The 27,574-nt window shown below is 39.1% G+C and overlaps 1 protein-coding gene and 1 non-coding gene across 21 annotated transcripts in view; one reads left to right on the top strand and one right to left on the bottom strand.

Annotated features, from left to right (window-relative positions):
* Positions 1-27,574, bottom strand: part of Mctp1 (multiple C2 and transmembrane domain containing 1) — a 729,346-nt gene that overhangs the window by 455,381 nt on the left and 246,391 nt on the right. For 3 of the 20 annotated variants that reach the window (XM_087621560.1, XM_087621569.1, XM_087621586.1), the window contains exon 2: positions 8,368-8,415. The gene's annotated coding sequence lies outside the window, so the exon portion shown is untranslated. 20 annotated transcript variants of the gene reach the window in all.
* On the top strand, positions 16,888-17,019 carry LOC120101280 (small nucleolar RNA SNORA17). The gene has a single exon (XR_015679335.1). It is a non-coding gene; the product is annotated as a small nucleolar RNA SNORA17 (small nucleolar RNA).

Below are 27,574 nucleotides of genomic sequence, written 5' to 3'. Positions count from 1 at the left end.
AGAGAGAGAGAGAGAACCGTGGCAGGTAAGATAGGATGCGTGGCTCTGGTGACTGATAATTTAGCCTCCAGTCAACCACACATCTAACTCTCCTCGTGCCAAAGCTTACTGCAGCCTGAGCGTCGAGCTTCATCTCTAGCATTAAGTGTTGGATTTTTGAATTTCCATTAGCTTACAAAAAAAAAAACCAAAACAACCAAAACCAAAACAAAAACAAAACAAAAAAACCATCCAATCCTAAAATACAGCAACACTTGCTTTTGTTTTGAAAAGTCTAAGCTCTAGTGTTCCTGGAATGCCATTTACTCACACATGGCTTACCTGCTAAACTGATTGTCCCTGTAACATCAGTTCTTCTCACTCGAAGCCTACTCACACATGTAGTTTATCCCAGCCTGAGTAAAGCACACAGGATTCTCCTTTCTCCATCCTTAATGCCACAGGGCCACTCCCCTCTATAGTTAGACCATAGCAAACAGGCGGGCCTTTACCCACTGTGATGGTGAAAGCAGTGTTATCACGGAATTTGCCTTTAGCCCCAAAGGCTTTTCTTTCTCTCTGAATCTTCACTTGAAATGAGGTACCGTATATCACAAGAGACAGTTATGGTGAAGAAATAAAATATGTCTAAGTGCCTTGTAATGGAAAAATAAATTATATGCAAGTAGTTATCCAGTATCAGGTAGTAAGTTCAGCTATCACACTGATGATAGGAGTCAGGTTTCAAGGCCTTAGAGGACTGGCTACATGGCTGTGTTGCTATGAGGTAGAAAGAAGATACAGAAAGATATTCAGCAACCTTGTCTTCCTCCTCTTTAATAAATAGGTTTGTGAAAGTTTGATTTTAAATATAATTGAAAGTGCTTTGGACCCAAGAGACTTGCAAAGGAGGTTCTTCCTGTTTTAAATGATATATGTCTGAATGTGTACATAATTCATTTGCTATTTCTTGTGTTCTTTAATGGTTAATAAGAGATTGTACAGAGATGAAGAATAATGCTTGGGTTAGGCTTCAAAGGTTAACGTCTTATGTATTTCTTGATGTCTTTATAACTTACTATTTCACCAAAGCGATATTTAATGGCATCAAAAGAAGACAGATTTCATTTATATTAATTTCTATGACCCTTCATTATTTGATAAGTTGACAAACAGTCCTTCTTCCTCAAAGAAATCCAAATTTCATCAAGTATCAGGGCTAACAAAAAATTAAAACAACTCCATAAAGAATAAAGTCATCAAAAAGAGATATCTATACTAAAGAGTCATTGATACACACCTCTTCCCAAATGCTTTAATATTTAGACCAGTTTTGATTCTCAAAATTTGGGCCATATGTATGGCAAGACAATTTATAATTTGAAAGGATTTGATAGTTTAGAGATTATATTTTTGGTTGGGGGCCTATACTTCAGTGGTTAAACCAACTCTCCAGACCAATTTTTGATAATTTAACAATCTCAGAAAGAAGTGCCTATAGCAGGTATTGGATGATGCTAAACCTCATATCTGCGCATCCACATCCAGAGAAGTGTAAGCTCTCAAACTACATTAACACAAAATCCTACTTATTCGACTTCTATGCATGCCCCTCTTTCTTTTTTTTTATTATTATTTTTTTTATTAACTTGAGTATTTCTTATATACATTTCGAGTGTTATTCCCTTTCCCGGTTTCCGGGCAAACATCCCCCTCCCCCCTCCCCTTCCTTATGGGTGTTCTCCTCCCAACCCTCCCCCCATTGCCGCCCTCCCCCCATAGACTAGTTCACTGGGGGTTCAGTCTTAGCAGGACCCAGGGCTTCCCCTTCCACTGGTGCTCTTACTAGGATATTCATTGCTACCTATGGGGTCAGAGTCCAGGGTCAGTCAAATACAGCTTTTCATATTGGGTTAGTTTTAGGAGCCTAGTTACTTCATAGTTAACTCTAGAAAAACCCAAAGAACCAGAGTAATAGTTCAGTATTTCTGATAACACAGAAGTGGTTAAATTTGCCGTATCTTTATTGCATGGAGAAGCAGTTAGGAGAAACAAGTGAGTTGGAAAGTAGAATGTACAACTGCACGCTGATTATGAACTATGCTAATTTCATGTGTGCCCTTGAAAGGAGTTGGAGAACCCCCAAGAAATAAACATGGTGTTATGAAGAAGAAGCCAGGAAGTCCCCAAGAACATGCACATGGAGATAAGATGGAGTCAGAGAGTCTCTAAGAACATTTAATAAGATGAAGGTTGACTTGATTTTCTTTTTGTTTTTTAGTTCTCACACTTTCCACACATGTGTATAGCCTATATGGTTATGAAAATATAGAGAGTAGAAATATAAAGCATTTAAAATTGTAATATCTTTCTTTATAGCATCTACCCTTAGATGATGTGTTTAAGATAATGTGGAATATGAATTAGAAGGATGGTTAAGTAGTTAGAGTGATTACTGCTTTCTCAGAAGATTCAGAGACACTATCTATATCAGGTGGCCCACAACCACCTGAAACTCCAGTTTCTGGGGATCCAATGCCTTCTTCTAGCCTCTTCTGTTGCCTGCGTGTTCATGATATTATAAGTTTACACACAAACACATAAATAAACAATAAAGCTAAATCATTTTAAAATTAAAATTAAAGTGATTGTGTAATAGACTTGCACATACTTGCTTTGATTCAATAATGACTTCATATGGAATATAATACATCATATACCATTTTTATCCACATACAAGTTTAAAACAAAGCTCAAATGTAGTTCATCTCTTTGAACAGTCTCATGGCCATGGTTGTAGAGTTGAGGTTGAAGCAGGATTTCACAAAGTCAGCTGTGCAAATAGCATGTTGTTCCCCACAGATCCAATTAAATTATCAACATGGAGGTGTCCATGGTCTGGCACAAATACTTTCTTCACAAATTCTCATTGGAAAAATTATTTTAAATGTTTCTAAGAAACAAAATACATAGTATAGTACTGAATAACAATCCCTGGTGAAAAGTGCATATCCAAGATTCTATACTAATAAATACTAACTGATTGAATAAATACATAAAATAGGGGTGAAGAGACAAATTTATAGGGTAGAAGAATCCAAAGTAACAGCTGCAGCCACTCCTTGAGGAAATGAGGCACATTCCCAATTCACTCAGTATTTGCTTTACTTAGCTACTCCTCCTGGAGAGTGCAGAATAGGAAGGGAGCAACTTGAGAACACAAAGCACTGTGCTAGATGGGGGCAGGAAGTAGCAGCATCAGTGGCAGTGCATGCTGAGAGCTCATGCCATTGGTAAAATGCAAGGAGAGGGACGCCTCACCTCTGTGGCCCTCTTTCCCAAACACAACACCATTACCTGAAAAGTGGAAAACAGTAACCAAACTCAAGCTGAAGGATACTTTATAAGACACCTCCCTAGAACTCCTCAAAATTGTGAATGTCATTACACAAGTAAAGACTGACAGTCTGGAGAGCAATGAGGCTATGAGGACCCTATGGAGAAGAGAAGGAGCCATCAGTGATAACCAAGGAAATCTGAACACGCATGTGATGTTTGTGGAGGCCAGAGGTCAGTGTTGGATATCTTCTTTGATGGCTCCCTACCGAGTTTCCTAAAGTTCATTGATGTGGTCTAGTCAGCTGGCCAATGAGCTCCAGTCATCCTTGTCTCTGCCCTGACATGGTTGGCATTTTAGACACGTGCCTCTAGGCTCAGTTCTTTACATGAATGCTAGGGTTGTAAACTCTGGTCCTCATGCTTGTGTGGCAGGCACTTTGCAAAATGAGCCGTCACCCCAGCTTACATGTCCTGGTATTAATATGAGATACTAACCATAGAGAAAACCCAGCATGAGTAGATGGGATTCTGGGTTTGAACTTTATAGCTTTTCTGTAAGTGTAAGACTGTTTTAACGTTGATAACAAAAGCACATATATTTGTAAAAGTTTCTGTAGAGCTAACTCCACTGTGTCAATATCCACACTCTGTAAGCATAACAACAGGCTTATAAGAATGCGCTCCCATCAGGGATTAGCCTGCCTTTTCTCATCCACCTACTTCCCTTCCCTAGTTCAACAGAACAGCAAACAACAACAAAAATCACTGAGGTCATTATTTAAGAAATACATTTATAGAGTGATTGTGTCTAACAGAAATAATTCTCCTGTAGGGTGATACAACCAATTCACACCCAAGATACTCTGAGGGGACTATCAGAGTGGACAGTGGTCATAAAGTATGAGCTGTACTTCCCATTCTTCTGTGTAATTAACCCTGTCACCTGTAAGCCAGCCCTGCTTTAATTGGGACTGGCTTACAGGTTCAGAGGTTCAGTCTATTATCATCAAGTTGGGGGCATGGCATCATGTAGGTAGACATGGGGCTGAAGGAGATGAGAGTTCCACCTCTTGTTCCTAATGAAGCTAGGAGAAGGCTGTCTTCCAGGCAGCTAGGATGCCCACAGTGACACACCCACTCCAAAAAGGCCACACCTCCTAATAGTGCCACTCTCTGGACCAATTATATATAATCCACCAACCATCACAATTACCTAGTTTTCCTAGTTAAATGACTTAGTAAAATTTCCCCTACAATTTAAGTGAGGGAAGCTGTAGTTTTTGTTACTTGCAACCCAGAACATCATAATGATGGAATAAAAACTGTATCTGGTTTCTTTTACATATAAACTCCAAGAAGGGGATGGGGAGAAGTCTCAGCCCATAAGAACACTTGCTTCCATACTAACATGAGAAGCTGAACTCAAATGTCCAGCTTTTGTATAAAAAGTATGGCTTTAGTGATGTTGGGGCAGTGACAGGAGCATCACTGGTGCTTAGTGATCAATCACCAGGCCAGCTCAGATACACTGAGAGACACTGTCTCAAAGGTAGAAATAATGGACTAGGACCTCCAACATCCTCCTCTGTCCATATGTATGAAGCACACAGATGCACACACACACACACACACACACACACACACACACACACACACACACACACAAAACAGTCTAAGAAATGTTTATTCTTTCTACTCTAATTTGTAGACAATTTGAAACTAAAATTATGTAGAAAATAGAAACTATTCTTTTACAAAAATTTTACTTTTAGATTTTATGGTGAAATTCTGACAGATTTAAATGGAAATCACTAAGTGAATTACACATCTGAAACCATGTCTTAATTTTCGTGCCCAACACCTTAATTCTAACACTTACTTGTCCAAAACCTTACATCAAAATGGAAGTGGTGGTTGTAGTTTAAAAGTATTTCAAAGTTCTGGTCAGTCGTTTGTTTATTACTTTCAGTAGTTGGTTGGTCATGTTTCGCTTCTTCTCTGACCACTAAGAACAGATGCCATCAAGCAGTACCAGTAACTTGACCTTTTGCAGAGGTCATGTGCAAATATGCCCAGTTAAACAGTTTGGAAGTTTTATTATTTTTTTGTTTACTTCTCGAGCAATTTTAAAACTACCTTAATATATCACCCTTCTTAGCATTAAACCACATTGCTTCCCTCTCCATCCAAATTGTCTCTGCACTAACTCAAACTGAATCCTCTCACTCAGCATCTCTCCAACGCACTATTTTTTCCACTAAGAGTGTTCTTCTCAAGCCAGTAGGCAAAGACCTGAGTCTCCCTCTCCACTCAGATTCTAACACTTGACTCTACCATTCCACTTAGCTTTTGTCTTTTCATTTTTGTAGGTAAGGAAAAGAGAGAAACTGGACATGGAAATGTTACAAATTTCAGGCAAGGAATTATAAGCTATACCTTCAATATTGTTGATCTATCACATTATTGAAAATGAGCAATTTCTGTGTGTACATGTTTATTAGGAGACTATTGCCTATTAACATGTTTCTTAGGCACTGCATGTGCATATTCTTGCCTCATTTTTACTTTAATTGGTTGGCATTTGTTCTTTGTGAATCAGCAAGGGATGTGCTTAAGGATGTGACTTATGTGACTGAAACCATATAGCAGGGAACTTCTATAGCCTTTAGGACTTTCTCATTGTCATGTGTTCATTCAGAATGTCTCTCTCCTACAATAGTTCAGTAAATCTTTCTAGTACAGCACAGCAGAGTTTACTGTTTTCAAGAAGAGTGCAGTGCAGTGGGATTTCCTCTCTTTCTTTGCACATGGGTGGGGGATTTATCCTATAGGAGAGTCAGTGCCAATCAAAGTATTTTATTCTCATTGGTGAGGTGGCATCAATTTCAGGGATGAAATGCATTTATTTCACTCAAAAGTATAGTCACAACAAGGGAAAATTATACTCTCCGGAGAGAAGGCTGAGGGAAAACAGAGGGATGGATTGCTGCCTTATGTAGAACACAGGTAGTGTTCTGCCATATGCTGCCTCTGGATCACAACAAAACTATTTCCACCCTTGCCATGGGGAGCAGAGAAAGAGCTCTCTTCAGGGAATGAGGTGAATAAGATCTCACTGATCTCCATGCTTCAACATGGCCTTAGTATATAAATTCCTACAGTGTTGGTGATGCCCATTCTCTGTGTCTGCAGGTGGCCTGACTTCCAAGCTACATGACAAAAGCTGTCTATTTGACCTCTCTGCTTAGACACCCCATGGTCAAGTCAAATGTCCAGACAACGTACACATGTGATCTCTCCATTTTGTGGCCAAGCAGCTTTCCACTCAGACCTTTCTCTTTTAACTCAAGAAAAATGATATACTACCCCAAGCCATACAGCATCAGATTTTTCTATTCCTTTCCCCTAAATTTCTCAAAAGACCCAACCACAAATATCTTGCAACTCTGCTAAGGCATGCATTAATCTCATCCTTTTTACAAACCTGTCACCACTCCCTGAGTCACAGCATGGATTATTCTAATCTGCATGATGATAATGGTCTTCTGTTTTCCTTCTGTTCCTGCTTCTCTACAACTCAACCTCTCAGAAGCAACTGGCATCTTATTACAGTTAGAAGTGAATACAACTCTCCTTCTTAGTCTACATTGAAATTCCCTTACCACAGTTTGCAAAGCCCACCACAAGTACCATCACCTTCTTCCCTTTACCCAGCACTCTCCTTGCCCACTAGCTGTGCTGGCCTTGTGCAAGTTTCCTGTTAAAGTCTTACCCCATAGAAGATCTCACAGCTGACAGTTCATTTGCTTCCTTCTTTTCCAGGGGATTTGGACGGGTAGGCTCTTTCCACTCTTCAGATGTTAGCTTCTGTTGCTTCTTGGGAAACCTTCCATTATCACCATTAAACCCTTAATACCAGCCAGTAACATAGCAATCTGGTGTTACCTTTATGTAACTCATCAAGGCTTGAAAATATGTTCTTTAGGAGTTGATCATAGTTTTAGACTTTATGTCTTTGTGGTGCGTTTTTGTAACACTTCAGTGAAGTGCCTGATAACTGATAAACACTGACTGGATGCATGAACAAAGTCTAGGCTGTGATTCAGTGAACATTGCAGAAGTAGCCCTTAAGGAGAGGTGAACGTACTCAAGCAAAACACAGAAATCTCAGTATGTGGTGAAAAGACTCAGGAGTTCATGACATGGAACTTGATTCAGGTGTCTGCAACAGCCTTAATAAAAGAGGTCTGGGGAAAGCAGTTATACAAAGGTCAAGCAGAGTCACAGGCTAGGGTGGCCTTAACACAGATATGGGATTTATGATTAATATTCAAAAATATATATAACTGTAAAAATATGATTACACTGGAAGTTTTTATAATTTAAGTTCACGACCTGATGTTAGAGTGTTCACCTCATAGTTCAGAAAAAGTATAATGGTTTAAAATATTACTCAAGTCAGAATGTCTGGTTTTGAATCTGGTGTCTGACATGTTCTAGCCATGAGACCCTAAGAAAATGACACAAACTCATGTTTTCTAATTTTTGAGATATTGATATAATACATAATCCCCCCTCGCTTTCTTCCCTCTAAATCTGCCCCAATACCCCCGCACTTCAATCTTTCAAATTCCTGGCCTTTTATTCATTAGTTGTTGTTACAACATATGCTATGACCATATGAGGTAGTATATGCTTTTTCTTGAGTTAACAGAGAAAGGTCTGAGTGGAAAGCATTTTGGAGACAAAAATGGAGGGATCACATGTAACCTGTTCAGTCTGAATAATGTTACTTATATGTATATTTTTCAGGGCTGACCATTTGGGAATAAATAGTACCAATGAAAAGTACCATCTAAAGACATTTCTCCCAAACCCAGAGCATGTAAACATTACAGAATAGGGGCTAGAAAGATTGAAAGGATCAGAGACTCTATCTTTAAATACCACAGTATTGCCCTTTGTGAAATGGGGGTAAGACTAGGATCAAACGTAGTATTTCAAAAGAATTTTCTACCAGAAGATAATATTGACAGCAATTATTTTTACCTATTGTCTACTCCGTTATGTTGTAGTAAATCTCCAACTCCAATTAGCCTGTGTAAAAAACACACAACTTAGTTACAATATGTATAAGCTTCATGCCTAGATTGGGTAGATTTTCCACTATTCTACATTATTTCCCAGCTATGAGATCTCATTACTTGTGGCTTCTCTGGGCCACATGGTTTTGTTCTATCTTCCTTTGACCTGCTCTTCCTCTGTCTTCCTCTCTTTTCCCACTCTCGAAATCCTGCAGGCTATCTTTCCCTTCCACTGCCCAATCACAGGCTCTAGTCTCTATTTGGCTAGTTAAAATGAGGACAAGGGTCACATGGAATCACCTGAATACACAATTTACTCCTTATCAGGGCAGTCTCTCTTGAGGAAGCAGAATTAACATCAGCGTACAAACAGCACCAGGGCAACCCACAATACTTTATCTAGAAATGCGCATGCTGGGTACTCTAGAACTATTACATGAGTGAAAAAAGAATATATATGGTCCCTGAATCCTAAAGACCTGAGAGTAAAATGAAAACTATTGTTCTGTAGACGATCCCTTTGTAGGCTGGTAGATTCTGAGAAATCAGAAGCATACGGTGTTCTCAGACTTGACTTATTTTCAGCTCTCAAGCCTGAATGGATTACAGAGCCTGAAGGACAGATCATTTCCAGCCTTCAGCTAAGTCTCCAGGATGGTGTCTTGCAGTTATAGAGGAGACACAGGTGCCATAACTTTCTCTCCTCACAATATTCAAGAAGCCCCCTTAAGAGAGTAACTCATGCATCATGGTCCTTTTGATGGTAACCTCTTCAGCAGTGTTATATCCAAATGAATTGTATGAAATAAATAGAACTTAAATATCAATATTGAAACACCAGCCACAGAGGTGTTTTTCATTCTGCAGATAATATGTCTAACATGGTTACAAAGTGATCCCTGGTCTTTGTCCCATGGTGACTTTTGTGACATATATGTCTTCACAGGACCTCACATCACCACAATGACGTGTTCCAAGAGGCACTACTCAGGCTCATGGAAGTTTCTCTGGCTGGTTCTCACTGTTCCCTGGTTGAATGTTTGTCTCTGGCATGATTGGTTTATATTGTGAATGTCAAGTCACTTCCTTAAGCCCCTTACTTCTAGCATATGTTGTGACATAACTACGTGACAGCTACTAAAATATATGACCACATTAATAAGGATGAGCAACTCTAGTAATATGGCTTTTTGAATAAACTGTAGAAATTCATAAGAATTTCTACTCAATAATTTAATAAAAGTTTTTAAGTATAAAGAAATTAAGAAGGTACTACATTATGTCCTTCTGTCATCCTATGCATAACATTTTTAGATAAATCCTAAGAAGCTAAAATGGTGACTTTTAAATAATTTAAATATACTCAAGCTATTCATAATACTATTATCAGGTAAATAATTCTGAGTATCTGCATGTCTATCCATCTTCTATTTTCCTTTTCTCTAACTTTTAACTGTTTTTCATCCATCAATCAATCATCCCTTTCATTCACCATCAGACTACTATATTAGCCCTTGTATTGGGCTAGGAAGTGGATACACCAACATGAATAAACATGCCCCCACCGATTCTGGATTTCATAAATTTGGAGCTGTGTCTAAGAAGGTATTGTTTAATCAGGCAATAACTTCAAAAGTAACACTCTCATAATGACAGATTTAAATTACAGAGCGATTATCTACTTTGGTATGGATAACAAACTGATGAACATAACTGGGAACATTATTGTTGTTCCCCCTAAAGCATCAGACAAAGGGTGAGAATTGTTGCTTTAAACAACATATTCATGAGTCATGATGTGAATAACTTACTAGTATGCTTTAACCTTTATCTGCCAATAGTTATGATTGCTCTCCTTAACTAAAGATGACAAAAATAATTTGGATTAGATAACATTTTTACAAGAAAAGTATTGTTTTGACTGATAGTATTTATTAGAATTTGCACCCAAAGGAAGAATACTGTAAAGAACTGTATTGAGAATTTCATTGTGACCAAGAATAATTTCACAAAGATTACATGTCCACTATTGTCATCCAAGAACACCGAGTAACTCTGGTAAATGTTACAGACTCTTGTCAAAACATCATGTATCTCTTCTGACTGTGAACAGGAAGCTCCTAATCTACATAAATCACTGGAAGAAGAGTTGACCACCATACAAACACATTGTGTCTTTCAACTTACTAAGAAACTAACAGGATAACAAAACAAATACAACCAACAAACAAACAAACAAAAACTGACATACTAAGCACAAGGTTTACACTTGCTAGGATAAATGCCCATGGGTACCAAGTGAATGGCTGATGGGGCAAATCTCGTAATTAAGAAGAATACTCAGGGGATATAACAAACAGGCTTCTGTATTTTGTTTGGTGTTCTCTAAAGGGGCTAACTGTGCCCTGTGAGATCATTTTCCTCTTTACAGTGAGAACAAAGGCAAAGCCAGTATCAAGCACTATGCAAAGAATTCTTGCTGAGGGCTTGCTTGACTTTACTTGCAAAAAATTTCACTAGAATCATCAATCAGAAAGACAAGAATGTAGCCAAGATCTTAAAGCTAAGGGAAAGACTGAGTGCATCAAGGTAGACTGGATTCCAAAGGACACCAATCGAGCTCCAAAACTGTGGCAGTGGCATTGTGCTCAATCTATCATTTATTTAATGACATCTTCTTTAGTCAAAGAATGATACATTTGAATTCCCAGTTTTAATTCCTTGATTAGCATCAAGCCTATTACCTCAATGTGCTGCTCATTTCTCTGTAAAACAAAATAATGCCAGGAAGGCAAAGTGGGTTCAGCGTTTTCCAGTGGAGCTCACAGGCCCGCAAGGCACCCTGGATTCAACACTTCGCAGCGAGTCTCCCAGCATTTTCTCCTTCAGGAGCAGCTCTCTTTCAAAGAAGACAACCGCCCATTTAGTGCCAAAATTCTTTTTAGGACCTTTGAATTACTGCCCACCAGTAAGAACAAAGTTGGTGGAAGAAGAGGCCTGAGATTAACCAATCTGCACTATCATGAAGGCTAAATTATCCAAAAAATTAAAATAAGTTATATCACATAGAAAAATGAGAAACAGGATTAAAAAGTCATGAAAACTAAACAGTTGATATGGAAAATAGCAGTTATGAAAGAACTCTATTCTGAGGAAAGTGACAATCCAGTCCCTGGTTAATTGTTTCTTTTTGGTAAAAAGCAATGCTTAGTTAAATTAAGATCACACTGGAATAATATCCCACTTAATCCTGGAAGACAAGAAGGATACCATGTGGATGTGAGAGGTGTGCTGTCATGTCAATACAGAGGCTGGGAGAGGCTTGAGGCAGAGCAGAACAGTGCCCTGACCACACTTAGACTTCCAGTCTTAAAGCTCTAAGATTATATGTTTCTATTGTTCAGGCCACTTCATCTGTGATACATTATTAGGTCAGTTCCAGGAGATTGCTGTGTTTACCAAGTGAACATATTTTTGTCTTTGTTGTTTATGCACTTATTTAAACTTGTTTTTCAGTTACTCTGGAACTGAACCCTGGGCCAATTATTTGACAAAGGCTTGATATATATTCCCATATGTCTTATTCCAGCCCATCAAGGCCAGAACCTCTGTACCTTCTCACTACCCCTTACCCTTGAACATAGGTCCTAATCATTACAGGCTTCAGAAAGGCTCAGAAATGCAAGGGGGAATCACCTGTTGCTAATCCTCTGGCAATAATTCTGTCTACTACATGTTTGCATTCTTCCAGAAGCCTCGTCTTGAGCCAGGATAAAGAACCCTCCAAGTCTGATTACCAAAGATATCTTGAGCTCTTATCTATGAAGGATGGTGTATGAGCTAGTACTCTTAGCCACCTCTTACCCTTGCCCAAATGACTCGGTGTGTCTTATAAACAAATAGAATAAAGTACATGCTTGAAAGCTATGTTTTGCTAATGGTTTTAAAAATTACAAATGGAAAAGGGAGGAAATAAACTACAAGAAAGTAGCCTATAGCCAATGCACTTGGAGAAATTGGGAAAATTGTTTTTTCAATACCATCCTAAGATAAACTGTAATGCAAATTGGCAATTTAAGGGTGAGCCTCACTGGAGAGTCTGATTACTTCTAAATAATTTAAATAAGTTATTTTTAAAATGTGGCTTTTTAAAATCAATTGCTTTAACTTGTTTCTAAACCACTGTCATGGGCTTTAACTTAAAACTGCCAAGTAATTCAGATTTGGTAGTGAACTCAAGCCTCAGGATATATATATATATATATTGCAAGTTAGATTCTGGTCCCAACTTTAAGTTGCAAACCTGACATTCTTCAGTCAATTCAACCATCATCTGTCTCCAGAAGGCTCTACAGTGTAAAGTGTTCAGCTTCAGATACACAAAGGATGCTTGCAGCCAGTTTGCTGAGAGCCCCAGGTTAAATTTATGATGGCAGGCTGAAGTTTTAGCATATGATTTCTAAATGCATAAAATTTAGCCCTGCTTGTTCAATAAATAAGACAAGGGGAAGATGTCCAGTTAAACCTGAGTTTTAGCAGTTAAAGAAAAAATCCTCTGTATGTGTAACTTTTCTTAGATTCTTCCATTCAATACTTAATTTAAAAACTAATACCTCAACTGGAAATCATTTCATAGCTCTTATTTATCTTTGAAATCTATTACAGTAAAATATGCCAAAGAAATACTTTCAGTACTAAATAACCCTATTCACTATTTTTAAATGGAGTTATTTTCAAGCACAAAGCAATATTGTGAAGTGCCCATGTTTTAGATGCATATCAATGAAGGGAAACAATACTTTGGAGAAGTGAGGATCAAAGCCAGAAATAAAAAATTATTTTTAGATACTGTCAAAAGTGTATGAAGCAAGAACTTTTCTTCATGTGTTGGAATAAGCAAACTTCCATCCAAACAAATCAAAAGGAAAAGCTTTTCGGTCCCTATAAAGCCATGCACTTCAAAGCAGACACTAAATCAAGGAGGTAAGATATGGCAATATCAGTGAATGTGTGTTCACATAGAAATAGAAGACTATGGTTAGACAAAGGTCATGCACTTCAGTGTTCTCTTCAGCTACCAATGAGGAATGAACAAACACTCCCACCCAGAGATGGTAACTCCTTCTCCAACCCAAGCTGAATCACTGCAGCGTTGGCTGAGGCTAAGCACCAGGCTATTCTCATAACTACTAACTGATATTTCTGTGCCAGAAAAAAAGTAGAAATGATGAAAGAGTACAGTAGAGCTTAATGAGAACTGACTAGGCACCAAACAGTACAGGATGGGCTTTTCTCACAAATCCCAACACAATCTTTCAGACTGATACTTGATAAAAATTCATCTGTGCCCCATCAACTCAAGAGACTGAAGATCATCCAAGATCACAAACATTTTTAAATAAGACTGAAGACTAAAAATATTATGAGGCAGTGATCAGACGTGATTAAATTTACCAGTAAGAAGACATTTTCGAAGTATTGCTATGTTCCACAGCAAACATCTCTATCAGCCTTTGAGATTTAGATCATTCTGATATATGCGGTCATAGTATATTGGGTTTTATTTTGTTTTGCTTTGGAGGATTTTAGAAATTTAAAGCTTGCTGTGATCTTCTCTATTTTATAACATTCTCAGAAAAAAAAACACAGTAGGGTAAAAATAGAGAACTGTGAAGACTCCCAAACCCAGGGGGCCTGGCTAGCTCATTAAGTTTAATAGTGGAGGGAGAATTTAACTTCTATTTCTCCAAGACCCAGACTCAGTACACATCAAGGCTATACACTACAAAATCGTCTTGAAGCAAGACTAGAAATCATGAATATTACCTTGTTGGAAATTTTTAAAAGAACAGACTGTGACTCAAACACAATCATTAACATCAATTCTGTGCAAGGTCTTGCATTAGATCCTGAATACAGCAGAAAGAATTAAAGAAACAAAGATCCCTTCATTTTCTACTGGTTCCTTGGGGACAAGGTATCATTCATTTTGGGGATACAATCAAGATGCAATACAATGAGCTCCCTATGTTTAACTCAGTCCTTAAAGATTCATCCCGGTCCAGAATTATTTCTGATGTACCACAATTTACAAAGGTTCTCACTCAGTCATTAACTCCCGATCAAATCTCTACTGTATAAAGAACAACATATTGGGTATTAATGGAAATGATCAAGGAAAAGACATGTCCTATGAGAGACCTGATCATTAACCTGAGGTAACGTGTATCAAGAGAAAAACAAATTTGCAGTGAGTTTATATTTTCCACATTTGATAGATACATAAATATTTTAGAACTAATAGGTGAGCTGCTTAAAATTGGGGAGATCATCCTGAGCCTCTTCATTGTGGAAACATCAGAATGCATTTATACAAACTCAAGCAGCACCAATGCCACTAGCATTGACAGGACCTCATTAGGCTATCATTGTATGTTTGGTCCAGTGATGACACAAACATCAATATAATGTTCAGGATACTGTTTCTTCCTTTTGATATATCTAAATAGGTAATTTCCAGCTGATACAGGAGTCTATGGGTATCAGGGGTTTATTTTTTGTTGGTTTGAAGAATTAAATTAACAAAGGAGTGTTCATATTTTGTGAATATTTTTAACTTCATTTACTGAACCCTTTTTGTAATTCTACTTTTGAATTAAACAATGTTATTATTAACTTTTCCTGTAACATATTTATAAGTGGTCAATTATTTGTTTATGCATTCAGCAATGAAAAAGTCCTTAATAACTCCAAAATACTGAATATTGAAAAATAGTTCATAGTAGTAATAATTTACTGAATATTATACACCAGGCACTTTCCAAAGTTTCTAAAATATTGCCTGATTTAATCTTTATAAGTATACAATATAAAGATAAGAAAAATAAATAACTGCTTTCAGGCTAAATAAAAAGGTGAGTTTATGTTTGAGCTGAGAGAATCTGACTAAAAGTGCATTTCTCAAGTACTGGTGTACTGAGCCTCAGTGTATTTCTAAGTAACATGGTTTGGCAGTGTCCTGGCTTTGAGATCTGACAGATGTGCACTTGAGCTTTGTCTCTATCATGTCCAGTGTGTTTTTGGATAGCTACAACATCAGGTTTCACTATCATGTCTAGTGTGTTTTTGGATAGCTACAACATCAGGCTTCACTTCTCCAAGCTGTGAAGTTGGATTGACACACTCCAGCTAGAGGAAAGTATTGATGTAATACATTCAGTTGAAGAATGCTTTGAATTAAAATCTCACCAAGGCATCTTTGAAAATGCTCTCATTGAAAGCATGTTTTACTATCTTCAGAGATATTGTGGCTATGAATATGTTTAAGAGGAAGATACTGTGGACAAGCAGACCACAGCAGTCAGTAGCCTAGAAAGTATATCTCACAGTCTCTTCATCTATGTTAAGACTTACACACATAAAACCTGGGTCACGGTGAGATCTCAGAGCCACATTTTAAAACAGGAAAAGTGAATGTGGTAGCTTTCAAATTTAATTATCAAAGCTTTACTTATAGCATAGATTTCTTTTTCTCCTTAGCATTACTGTTCTTAATTCCCTAATTTCCACCACTGAGTGTGGCAAGGAGTCTACAACCATAATAGCCCAGGGCTACAGAGGAAGGGTAGGAGGAACTTCAATGCCAATACTTAAACATGATCAAACACAAGGACAGCAAGAGTTGGTCATCTCCCCACTCCAAACCTGGCATCACAAAGCAGCTTCACCAACATCAACCTTAGAAAAAATGACAGCTATCAAGCTTCATCCCTCAGCCCGATAGCTCCTGAGTATGTAGATGCTGTATCTTCTATTACCACTGTCCTGGCTAATGGTGCATGTCATACAAACCTTGTCCCAGAGACCCTGGCCATAAATATCCCTTTTTCTACCCCAGTAAAGGAACCCATTCTCCAAAGCTGTCTCCAGGAGTGATCATTTCCTCTGTACTCATTGCTAAATGAAATCCTGTACTGCACCCATCCACACTAAGTTAAGCTTTCTTCCCTCCAGTCCAGCTCTGTGTATGATGGGTCTGACTACTGCAAAAAGAAGTAGACACAAGGCAGCATAGAAGCTGGTCTTTTCTGAACTTTTGCATTGTTGTTGACAACTGGCACTGAAACCCCAACACAGGCTCCAGATTCCAAATCTTACCTTGGTGGTAATAATTCCCATTTTAGTGACCTTTCTCAATCCCCATCTTCTTACTCTAGTGCTTCCACTAGATGGGAAACACTCATACACATGCATACACACACACACAAGCACACATGCTCTCTCAAACATGAACATTATCAACTAGTCTTAAAGAAATAACAGTATGAAAAACAAATTCCAGATAAATTAATCATATTACTTCACTTAAGTAAAAATGTATATAAGATATTAAAAAGAGCTTGAAAAAGGTTGTGGCCATTCCAACTGTGCAGAAAGGAAATGTGTTGTTCTTTATACTTTCTGTGCTTTAAAAATGTCTTAAAATACTGCACCTAGAGGAATTGCAGATGTGACTGCTGTGTCACACATGCATCAGTAGGTAGCAGAGAGGTGAGAGGCCATGTCTACGCTCAGTGTTCTGACCTCTGAACATCTGAACAATTAGTAGCCTAATATTCCCTGAAAAAAGCGAGCCTAGTCAATCACCACTATAACATTAGAGGACCTGGACAGAGAAGAAGCCTGAGATGACCACTATTTTGTCTCTGTATAATCCTGGGGAATAGGGGCAGACTGCGAATAGTGCCATAATGCATGAGTTGGGTATTGCATTCCAGAAGTCTCCACTCCTGAGATGACCTCAGACACTCAGAGATCTCAGGCATCACTAAGAGAAGCAAGTAAGTGGTGGAGAGCTGGAAGAGAAAGAGAAACAGAAGGATGTGGACACAATGAAGAAAGATCTCATATGCACATACCACACACATACATCACATATATATCAAATGTATATTACATACAACATACACACATCAAACATATACCTCACACACAGATCACTTATACACACTTCACACAGGCATGCACACACAATGAACACATATCACAGAGACACATCAATGCACATTATACACACACATCACACATACAAAACATTCACCCACATCGCACCCACATCATACCCACATCATATACATGCACATCACACACAGATATCATATATAGACATCTCTCTCACACACACACATATATACACACACCACAGATATACCACACAAGCATGGCATACATCACATGTAGACATCATATACACACACCTTACACATACAAAAAAGTCATAAGTTAATTAAAACTTTAAAAAATTAATATCATTAATATCACACAAACCAAACAAGATAAGGAGAGAGGAGAACTCAATAATACTTAAGCCTTAAATGGATCCCATATTTTATAATAAAACATTAAAATGCATTTCCCTTTGGTTTTGAGAAAGACAATCCACTTCCATGACTTTAATTCAATATGATTTGCCAGTCATGAACAGAGCAAAGATTGAAGTTAAATACAATGTTATAAATATTGATCTAATTAATTCTATAATGAATCCAAAATAAATATAAGTATCATAACTTGTTAAAATTGTTGTACAGAATATATTCATTTTATGTATTTATTAACTGACATTTATTTTTATAAATCTACAAAATATATTTTGTGTATTTTTAGCTTTTTAAAGATTAAATTATGCATGTTACCTATAACAAAAGCTGACAAGAAACACCTTTTAGTCAATCTGAAAAGCACTGCTCTCTTTCCTCATATTAATATTTTTAGTAGTACATTAGGAGAGTCTAATCTACATACCAATCTTTTCACTGATACATGGCAGATGTAAAAAGCACATGGGGCTTTGTGGGTTAATTTTCTATAGCATCTAACATCCTGAGACACTTGGTAAATCTCTCAAGACTTCAACTGCCTGTGCTCTATGCCATCTCCTTTGCTCTTGGCAGAAGCTCTCCTAGTGTCTGCACTAGTGTTTGCACTTCCACTGGCTCAAAAGTCTCCCATATCTAATTAAGCATTGGGCTAGCACATTTTGGTAATCATTCCTGTTTGAAATTTATATTCACTGCATTTGTCTCTGCTTTCCCATGTCACAGTTCTGGTTCTGAGAAATTCTAAACATTTCACTGGATATTTGCACATAAAGCATTATTTAATATCAACCATAGCTTTTTATATAAATAAAATCAAATTAGACTTAGCTTCAGGGGAAGCTAGTGATAGACTAGCAGATATCTCTTCTCTCTTTTTCTGGCAGAAATCTTGAAACAACAGAACAGCCTGTACTCAGCATAATTAAAGCAGATGTTCTCAATCTTCATTTTCATTGCTAATTTTGACAGCAGAAGAAATGTGCTTGTCTTTTGTGCAGTCACCTATTTTCTCTCAGATGTGCCCTATTTTTCTTCTCACCCATCATGGGAAACAATACAGTAGCAAGAACTCTGTCAGCTTCTCAGTGGGTCAGCAATGAAAACTCGGTAAGAAACTATTCAGAAGTTAAACTTCAAGTCTAGATAGTGTAAGCTTTTTTTATTCCTAATGTGAAAAAGATTATATCTTTCAGTGACTTGTGAGGTCTTCTGTGACAAAAGTCGCTCACACTGCATATATTAAATATAATAAACACCTTACAAGTACCTTTCTTTGTCAATGCAGCATTTGAGAATATAACAGCATTGAAGTGCAACAGTTGGATAAATAGAAACATACCACACTTTGATAACAAGGGCCAGGTGACACTCCTGCAAGGCAGAGGCTACTATTTTGTCAGTTATGTGCCTAAAATCTGAAAGCATTCTGGATCAATAAAGGTACCTTTCCCCATGTATGCTCTTTTAGAAACCCTGCTCTGTGACCCCTCACTGTTTAAGGTGTTTCCAAGAGAGAAGCAGGTACCCATCCATAATATTTAATATTCACATCCCAATTGACTTGATTTGGAATTATCTGAGATGCATACCCCTGGGCACATATGTGAAGGCATTTATAGAGACTTCAGTGTTGAAGGGAAGAGACATCCTGAATGGGGGTGTCCGGAACCTACAGATGGGATCCTACAGGTGGCAGAACGTGAGTCAAATACCAGCGTTCATCCCTTTCGGTTTCTTCACTGTGAACACAATGTGGCCAGCTCCTCACCATGGCCTCTGCATCAGCTCTTGCCTCCATGTTTCTTTTTTTTTTTTTTTTTAATTAACTTGAGTATTTCTTATATACATTTCAAGTGTTATTCCCTTTCCCGGTTTCCTGGCAAACATCCCCCTCCCCCCTCCCTTCCTTATGGGTGTTCCCCTCCCAACCCTCCCCCCATTGCCGCCCTCCCCCCAACAGTCTAGTTCACTGGGGGTTCAGTCTTAGCAGGACCCAGGGCTTCCCCTTCCACTGGTGCTCTTACTAGGATATTAATTGCTATCTATGAGGTCAGAGTCCAGGGTCAGTCCATGTATAGCCTTTAGGTATTGGCTTAGTCCCTGGAAGCTCTGGTTGCTTGGCATTGTTGTACATATGGGGTCTCGAGCCCCTTCGAAATCTTACAGTTCTTTCTCTGATTCCTTCAACGGGAGTCCTATTCTCAGTTCAGTGGTTTGCTGCTGGTATTCGCCTCTGTATTTGCTGTATTCTGGCTGTGTCTCTCAGGAGAGATCTACATCCGGCTCCCATAGCAAAATTTTATCTCAAAAACCAAAACAAACAAAGAACAAGCAAACAAACAAATAAAACAAGAGTTCGAGATCGGAGTAGAAAATAAAGAAGTAGGAAGTACAAAGCCTTGGTAGCAGATAAAACTCATTTTGATCCTAGCTAGGGACCTCGTGGGCAAGGCCTAACTAGTTAAGATGCCCAGGGAAGGAACAAAGCAGAGTCTGGCCCATCACTGGGGAGATAGGAGTGTCATGTATAAGAGAATGCCTAGTAGGTTGGAATTAATTCCACATGAATGTATCCACTCCCAGGGGAAGCAGGGAACCAGAGCCAAACAAACGGGGACTAGAACACAAGGGAGGAGAGCAACAAGGTATGCATCTCAGTGGAGAAATACTGAATCAAGAGAAATCCATGCCCAGAGAAGACTCAGTGAGAGCCAATCAGAAAGGTGGAGATCCACAATGGTTCCTGGCTAACCTCAGCTGAACCTATACCTCTCCAAAGCAGAGTCAGAGGCAGTAACTGCAGCCTGTGAGCTGCAGTCTCACAGGCTAACAACCTGTGCTAGACACTGTGCTAGATATATCACATCCATTTCTGTAACTTTTTTCTACTAATTCCCAAATAATGGGTAAACCAATATTAACTCTACATATTTCTGGTCTCAGCTTAAAGGTGCTTTCTCATAAAATACTTCTCTGAAGCTGACCACTAGCTTCTCTATCATACCCTGGATTTTCTTCTACCTTCTCATATGTTGAAAGGACAACATAAACCCTACTTATCTCCATTTAAGAACCAGGCCTGTTTTTTGGGGTGGGGGGGGCATACAGCACCAGTTCCAGGAAAAGACCGTAAGTCCTAGAAACTAGGCCATAAGAAATCAGCCCCCGGGGACAGACCATAAAATCCAGAACAAGATCATAAACCCCCTCCCAAAGAACAGCCTGGGGATAACCACAAAAATGGGGAAATGTCTTACATCAGAACGGGCCATCTGTACTGGGCAGTTCTATCTCATCCGATGGTTAAACGGTCATGACTTAGGAATGCAGACCACTGACCGCCTGTGACTCCCTAGCACCCATCAATGAAATTTTAGATTACCTAAGCCTTCTAAAGAGTTCCCTGTAAGAAGGCCATGTCAAGGAATGGTTAATACTGCATGCTGGTCGCTTTTACAGAATTAACGATGCTCTTGGTCTTTGCATCTGCGTCTGGGGTCTTATCTCAGCGATTTCAGACCCTTATCATGTGGCTCAGTCCATCTTACATTTTGTTATTTTTGTGCATGTACTGTGTCCATTCTGGGTTTTACCTGTGGACTCATGTGTGCAAGCACATAAGCTCTTGAGTAAACATTTCTGCACCCTTTACCAGGAGGGAAAGGGCTGAAAAAGGAGTGTGCATGTGAGCCAAAGGCCTTGAGGACAGGAGCTTTGCTCTCTGGAAATGTAGCCAACGTAGACTAGCATTTCTAAACGCTGGGATGGCAGAATGACATCACCATGACCATGCAAATGAGCTTTTCTTAAAGAAGCCATAACACTGACTAGAGTTTTATTAAAGTCTGGCAATCACAGAGGTAAAGTTATATATTTTACTCCTCTGCTGAGCTTCTGGGGTAAGGTAGAAATATGTACATATGAAAGTCATTCTATTTGTACCCTTTTCCATAATTCACATGTTAGAAAACTAGAGAAATGCCAATCCAAGAGATGCTAATATGAAACTATTCATTATAGTGCTCTCTCTCTCTCTCTCTCTCTCTCTCTCTCCTGTGTGTGAGTATGCATGTGTGAATGCATGAGTGTGTGAATATTTGTGTGAGTGTGTATCTGTGTGAGTGTGAGTATCTGTGTATCTGTGTGAGTGTGTGTGTGCGTGCGTGTGTGTGTGTGTGTGTGTGTGTGTGTGTGTGTGTTTACTGATAGATCAGTTGACAGATTGATGCTTTACTTCTGGACTCATCCTTCCCATCTAGGAGTAAACCATCCAAGCTGTTCTTGCTCCCTAGCAAAAGCAGGATTAAGCAGCATCCTGTCAGTTCTGCAGTACACCACGTCCTACCCTACTAACCTTAGCTGGATAAATACTCAGGAAATTACAGAAGACTGAGGAAATACAAACAGGATCTGGTAAGCAAGATTACCAAATCACTCTGCTTGTCAGACTTGCCCTGCACATCGCAAACTTTTTCTTTTTCTTTTTCCTGACTGTCTAACACGAATTGATGGCAGCACAGACTGCTAGACTGGTGTGTGCTTGAATTATGATCATGGGCAGAGTAGAGTATGGATATTGATGACTCCTCCTGTTGTTTATTCCATAAAGAGGATTTGCATTCTCACTGTGGGTAGAGAAAGCTAATGTAAAATAAACAAACAAAACAAACAACATAACAAAACATTTCTCAAGGTCACATAGTATATGTGAACTAGAAGATTAGAAGCACTCTTCTTTTTTCCCTGCTGCAGTGGAAATTCACCCCAGAGTATCTAACATGTAGGTACATCCCCAGGTATGTCTGGATTTAAGCCCAGACCTTCTAGTTGAGAATGGGAATTTTAAAAAAAAAATTATTTACTTTTACACTCCAGATTTTATTCCCCTGCAGGTCCACCCTCCAGCTGTACCACATCCCATACCTCCTCCCCACCCAACCCCCTGTCTCCACAAGGATGTCCCCACCCCCATCCCTCCAGAACTCTAAACTTCCTGCGGCCTCCAGTCTCTTGAAGGTGCATATTCTCTGACTGAACCCAGAACCAGGTATATGTGTTGGGGGCCTCATCTCAGCTGGTGTATGCTGTCTGGTTGTTGTCTGAGAGATCTCAGGGGTCCAGGTTAATTGAGACTGCTGATCCTCTTTCAGGGTTGCCCTCCTCCTCAGCTTCCTCCAGCTTTTCCCTAATTTAAGCACAGGGGTCAGCAGCTTCTGTTCATTGGTTGGGTGCACATATCTGCATCTGACTCAGCTGCTTGTTGGGTCTTTGGAGGGCAGCCATTATAGGTCCCTTTTTGTGAATACCCCATAGCCTCAGTAATGGTCTCAGGCCTTGGGGCCTCACCTTGAGCTGGATCCCATTTTAGGCCTGACACTGGATCTTCTTTTCCTCAGGCTCTTCTCCATTTCCATCCCTGCATTTTTTCCAGATAGGAAGAACTATGGGTCAGAGTTTTGATTATGGGATAGCAACCCCATCTCTCACTTGAGGCTCTACAAGTTGCCTCTCCCCACTGTAAAACATTTCATCTAAAGTCCCCGCTTTGAGTCCTGAGAGTCTCTCACTTCCCATGTCTCTGGTACATTCTGGAGGGTCCTGCCAACCTCCTTCCTCCTGAGGTTGCCTGTTTCCATTCTTTCTGCTGGCCTTCAGGCTTGTCTTTTTCCTCCACCCAATACCAAATCATGTTCCCCTCTCCCCCCACCTCATTCCCTTTCCCTCCTCTGCCCCTCACTCCCCCCCCCACCGCTTGTGGTTGCTTTCTTCTCCCTCCCAAGAAGGACTGAGGCATCCTGACTTGAGCCTTTCAGCTTATAGACCTTTTGAGTTCTGTACACTGTACCTTGGATATTCTGTAAATAATATTATTATTATTATTATTATTATTATTATTATTAGGCTAATAAACCATGCCCAGGCCACATGGATTTCTCTTCCTATTAATCCCACTAATGGGGGGGGGGCACACAGCCTTTTCCCACCAGTCTTCTCTTCCTCTACAGCAGATTCTCTTCATTTTCAGAAAGACCATGTTAATTCTCTCTGAACCATTCCCTCTCCTAGGAGCACAACAAAGCTACTCCTTGTCAGTACAACCTCAGTTTCCTCATGCATTTGTTTTTACTTCATCCCGACTCACAGCTTAATTTCCTGATTCTTTGAGGCTCGGGGCATTCAGGCAAAGCTGCTTATTTATCGTGCCTCCTTCTCTGCCTCCCACGCCCTGCATCTCTGCCATATACCCACAAATCTTACCCTGGTTACTGAGTGGAAATGTGGCAGAGCACAACATTTATTGCAAGCAGTGATTTGTGAGGCCTTCTGTAGAAATCTTTCTCTACTCATCTTCCTAAAAGCTACGCTCACCCTCAAATGGCTTCCCCAAGTTAATGAGAAGATGTCAGTACTATGTACTGGGCCCAGGATAACAAAGTGTATGCTATGAGTGCTTTCCTGAAAATGTATATCCTTCATCTCTACTCACAACCCAGTGGATCCTAGATGCACAGGCCTGAGCCCATGGAGGGTGAAGAAAACTCACAGGGTGACTTGTACAGTGATACAAGCTGAAGAATTGTCCTATAAGGAGTATTTTGGCATGGTCCACCCAGAACCATAGAGGACCTAATTCCTTGTAGTGCTGCAGCCTGGGTGGAGACACAGTCACAGCAGTGAAAGTGGCTGATGAAGCTTCGCCACTTTCTCAATAACTGTGGTTGATTACTATATAGGGTGTGACTTAGCCATGGCTGCCACTCATTTGTTGAGGTGACTTGAAGGGTTGAGTATGTATTGTTTACTAACAGAACTTAAGCATTTATGAACTTTTCTGTTGGTTTGAATGCACATTGATTTTTTAGGATATAAAGAATTGGAAGGGGGAAGAAGGTATAACAAGACTTTAATATAAGAGATTGGTTAAACATGAGCTCTTTTGATGAAAAATGTGTCCATGGTGCTAAGTAAATAAGTCAATGACACATTTTCAGGCATGAGAAAGTATTTCAATGGAACTTGAGATATATTTTTCCCAGGGCTGGAGAGATGCCTCACCTTTTGCTCTTGCAAGGACCCAGACCTAGCACCCACATCTTAGCATTGTACAACCCTCTGAAATAATAGTTACAGAGGATCTGATGTCCAGTTCAGGCTTTTGCAGGTACTAGGTAGAACGGTGAAAATGAAAACACTCTTACACATAAAAATGAAGCAAGTAAATCTTTTAAATACATATATTCTTTTCTACTCCCCGAAAAACAAAAATAATTATTGGTTAAAAGGAAGCTACTCCAAGGTGTGGACAATTATCACTGTTGTAAAAAGTGAAACTTTGTGGCACCACTTAAATGCTAAATTAGATGATGCTGGTCTTGATGACTGACAGAGCAAAGTAATCACAAGGTGCAGCTGAATATCCTATGTTTCCTTGTGCTCTGGGGAGCTGCCTGTGTTCAGCTGTACTCTGGGGAACTGGATGCACAGCCTTAAGAAACTCATTTGATTGGCCTGCAGCAAAATAATCTTCACTTACAAAATGGAAAACATGGTTAGCTTTTCACCAAGGCACTCTTAATTTTTTTAATTCAAAATTTTGTGACTATGCATTGCTCCCTATTCAGGTCAACTAAAATATTATGGGATTTTTATGGCTGGTTTAATGTGAAACCACTTTTTTAAAAGTGATTTTAAAGTAAAACTGATATTTGGATTCTGATTTTCCTTCATTAATGTCCTCCTCTTTTTCGTCTCCTTTTTATTTTATTTTATTTTTTAAATTTTGGAACAAGGCCTGATGTAGCCTAGCCTGGCCTTGAACTCACAATGTAGCCAGAGTTGGCCTTGAACTAGCCCTTCTGTGTCATCTCTCAGTGCTCTTATTGCAGGTATGGTCACCATGACTACTATTTGACTTTCTTCTTATTTTTTTTTGTTCATAGAACTTCAGTCAAAAATCTCTTGTAAACTTCCACAAAATTGTGCAAAAATAATAGCTACATTTTGGGAAAGATGAATTGGAAAAAGGAACAAGCACAATTTTGAGAGGGATTAGCTGATTAGGGATGCGGGCGCCAAGTCTCAACCTATAAAGCCAGGTTTCCTGGGAGCCAGGAAGGTGCTTGCCTTCAGTTAGAATGCTCTTCTTTCCTTCTTTTCTTCTATTCTATCTTCTTTCTTCAAAGTTTTGCTTTTACTAGCTTTTTGCAATTACTACAGGAAACAATATTTCACTCTGACATTTTTAAACCTTGTGTCTGTTGCTCTTCCTTCTCCCCTCTGTCCCTTTGCTACATTCCTGCTGGTCCCTTCCTCCCCAGCAGTTTCCCTGCTGCCTCTGTGCTACATGGCTTCTATCAGCTCCTTGTTTTGATTCCAGTCCCCTCTTGCATATCTCCCTCTCATAGTCCCCTGTCTAGTCTCAAGACCTATGCTGCACTCACACCATATGTAATAGCTGCACATAAAAGTTAATCTAAGATCTTCTGCATAGACAAAACCTATCAATCTTCCCGAGTTTGAGTTACTTTTCAGTTCTAACCAAAATATCTAGAGCATATATAAGAATTGTAAGAGTTAAACACTCCCCTGTTTTTTCAATTAATAAATGGGCTAGTAAACTGAACATGCTAGTCTCCAAAGAAACACAAATGACAACCAAATATTTTAAAACATGTTCATCATCTTTAGCCATCAGGGAAATACAAATTAAAACCACTTTGAGATTCTGTCTCTCCCTAGTCAGGATGTCTAACCCAAAAGCAAACAAGGGTGAGGGGGTGAGGAGAGAGGAAGAGTCATCCATTGCTGGTGGAGCTGTGAACTGATGTATTCACTATGGAAATCAGCATGAAGGGGTCTGAATGTTCTCAAGATAGAAACAACCATATGACTCAGCTATACCATGCTAGGGTACATGCCATAAACCATTGTCTTACACCTGCATATTCCTACTGACTGTCACCACAGTCACAAAGGCTAAGAAATAGAAGCAGTCTGGATTTCCATAAGCAGACAAATGGATGATGAAAATGTGATGCATATACACAATAGGATTTTATTCACCTTAAACGAACACACTGTTTCTAAGATAGAGAAATTACATCCAGAGAACAAGCCACAGGAAACAAATGCACTTCCACTTTATGAAGTCTGAGGAAGGGAATGTCTTCCTAAGTAACTGTGTGATATTTTGTTTATAACCAAGGGAAAAAAAACAGTCCAGTGATTATGTGCTCATTGAGATGTTTTCTTTTTCTTTATAACACTTGCTTGGTTGAAGGCCAAATATGCAATTTTCCCAATAGAGAAGTCTCCATTGTCTACACTTGGACCAATTTAGTTGTGCTTCATCAAATATTTTTACAGGAAAAAATTTGTTTTCCCCTATCCCTTGGAAAACTTGAAACAATAAGTCTCTTAATTCTCTCTCTGAAACCTGCACAATTTCCTAGTTCAAGCCCTTAGTCACCATTGTCACTTTGGAAAGTGTTCTGTTGTGCCAAATAAATTTGATTGTAAAGTCTTATATTTTAAGCACTCTAGTGAAATGCTTGTGAGCACGGGGCTTCTGCTTTCAGACTGTGAAACAAATGTGTTTTTGCTAGTCACTGAAAATGCTTTTTGTAAAATATTGTTCCTCAAACTGCTTTTGTTTGTAAGGCCTTCCAATGCTTTAAATCATGGTTTGAGGCTTCTGTGCCACCTGGATAAAAACACAGATTTGCAAAAAGGCCTTGAACAATGCCATTCCAGAATTCACTAAAAGGATCAAGAGTGTGTACACAAATGTAG

Source organism: Rattus norvegicus, chromosome 2 (genome assembly GCF_021556685.1).
Source record: "Rattus norvegicus strain SHRSP/BbbUtx chromosome 2, alternate assembly SHRSP_T2T, whole genome shotgun sequence".
NCBI lineage: Eukaryota > Metazoa > Chordata > Mammalia > Rodentia > Muridae > Rattus > Rattus norvegicus.
Note: the sequence above shows the minus strand (reverse complement) of the source record. Positions and strands in the feature narration are given on the sequence as shown.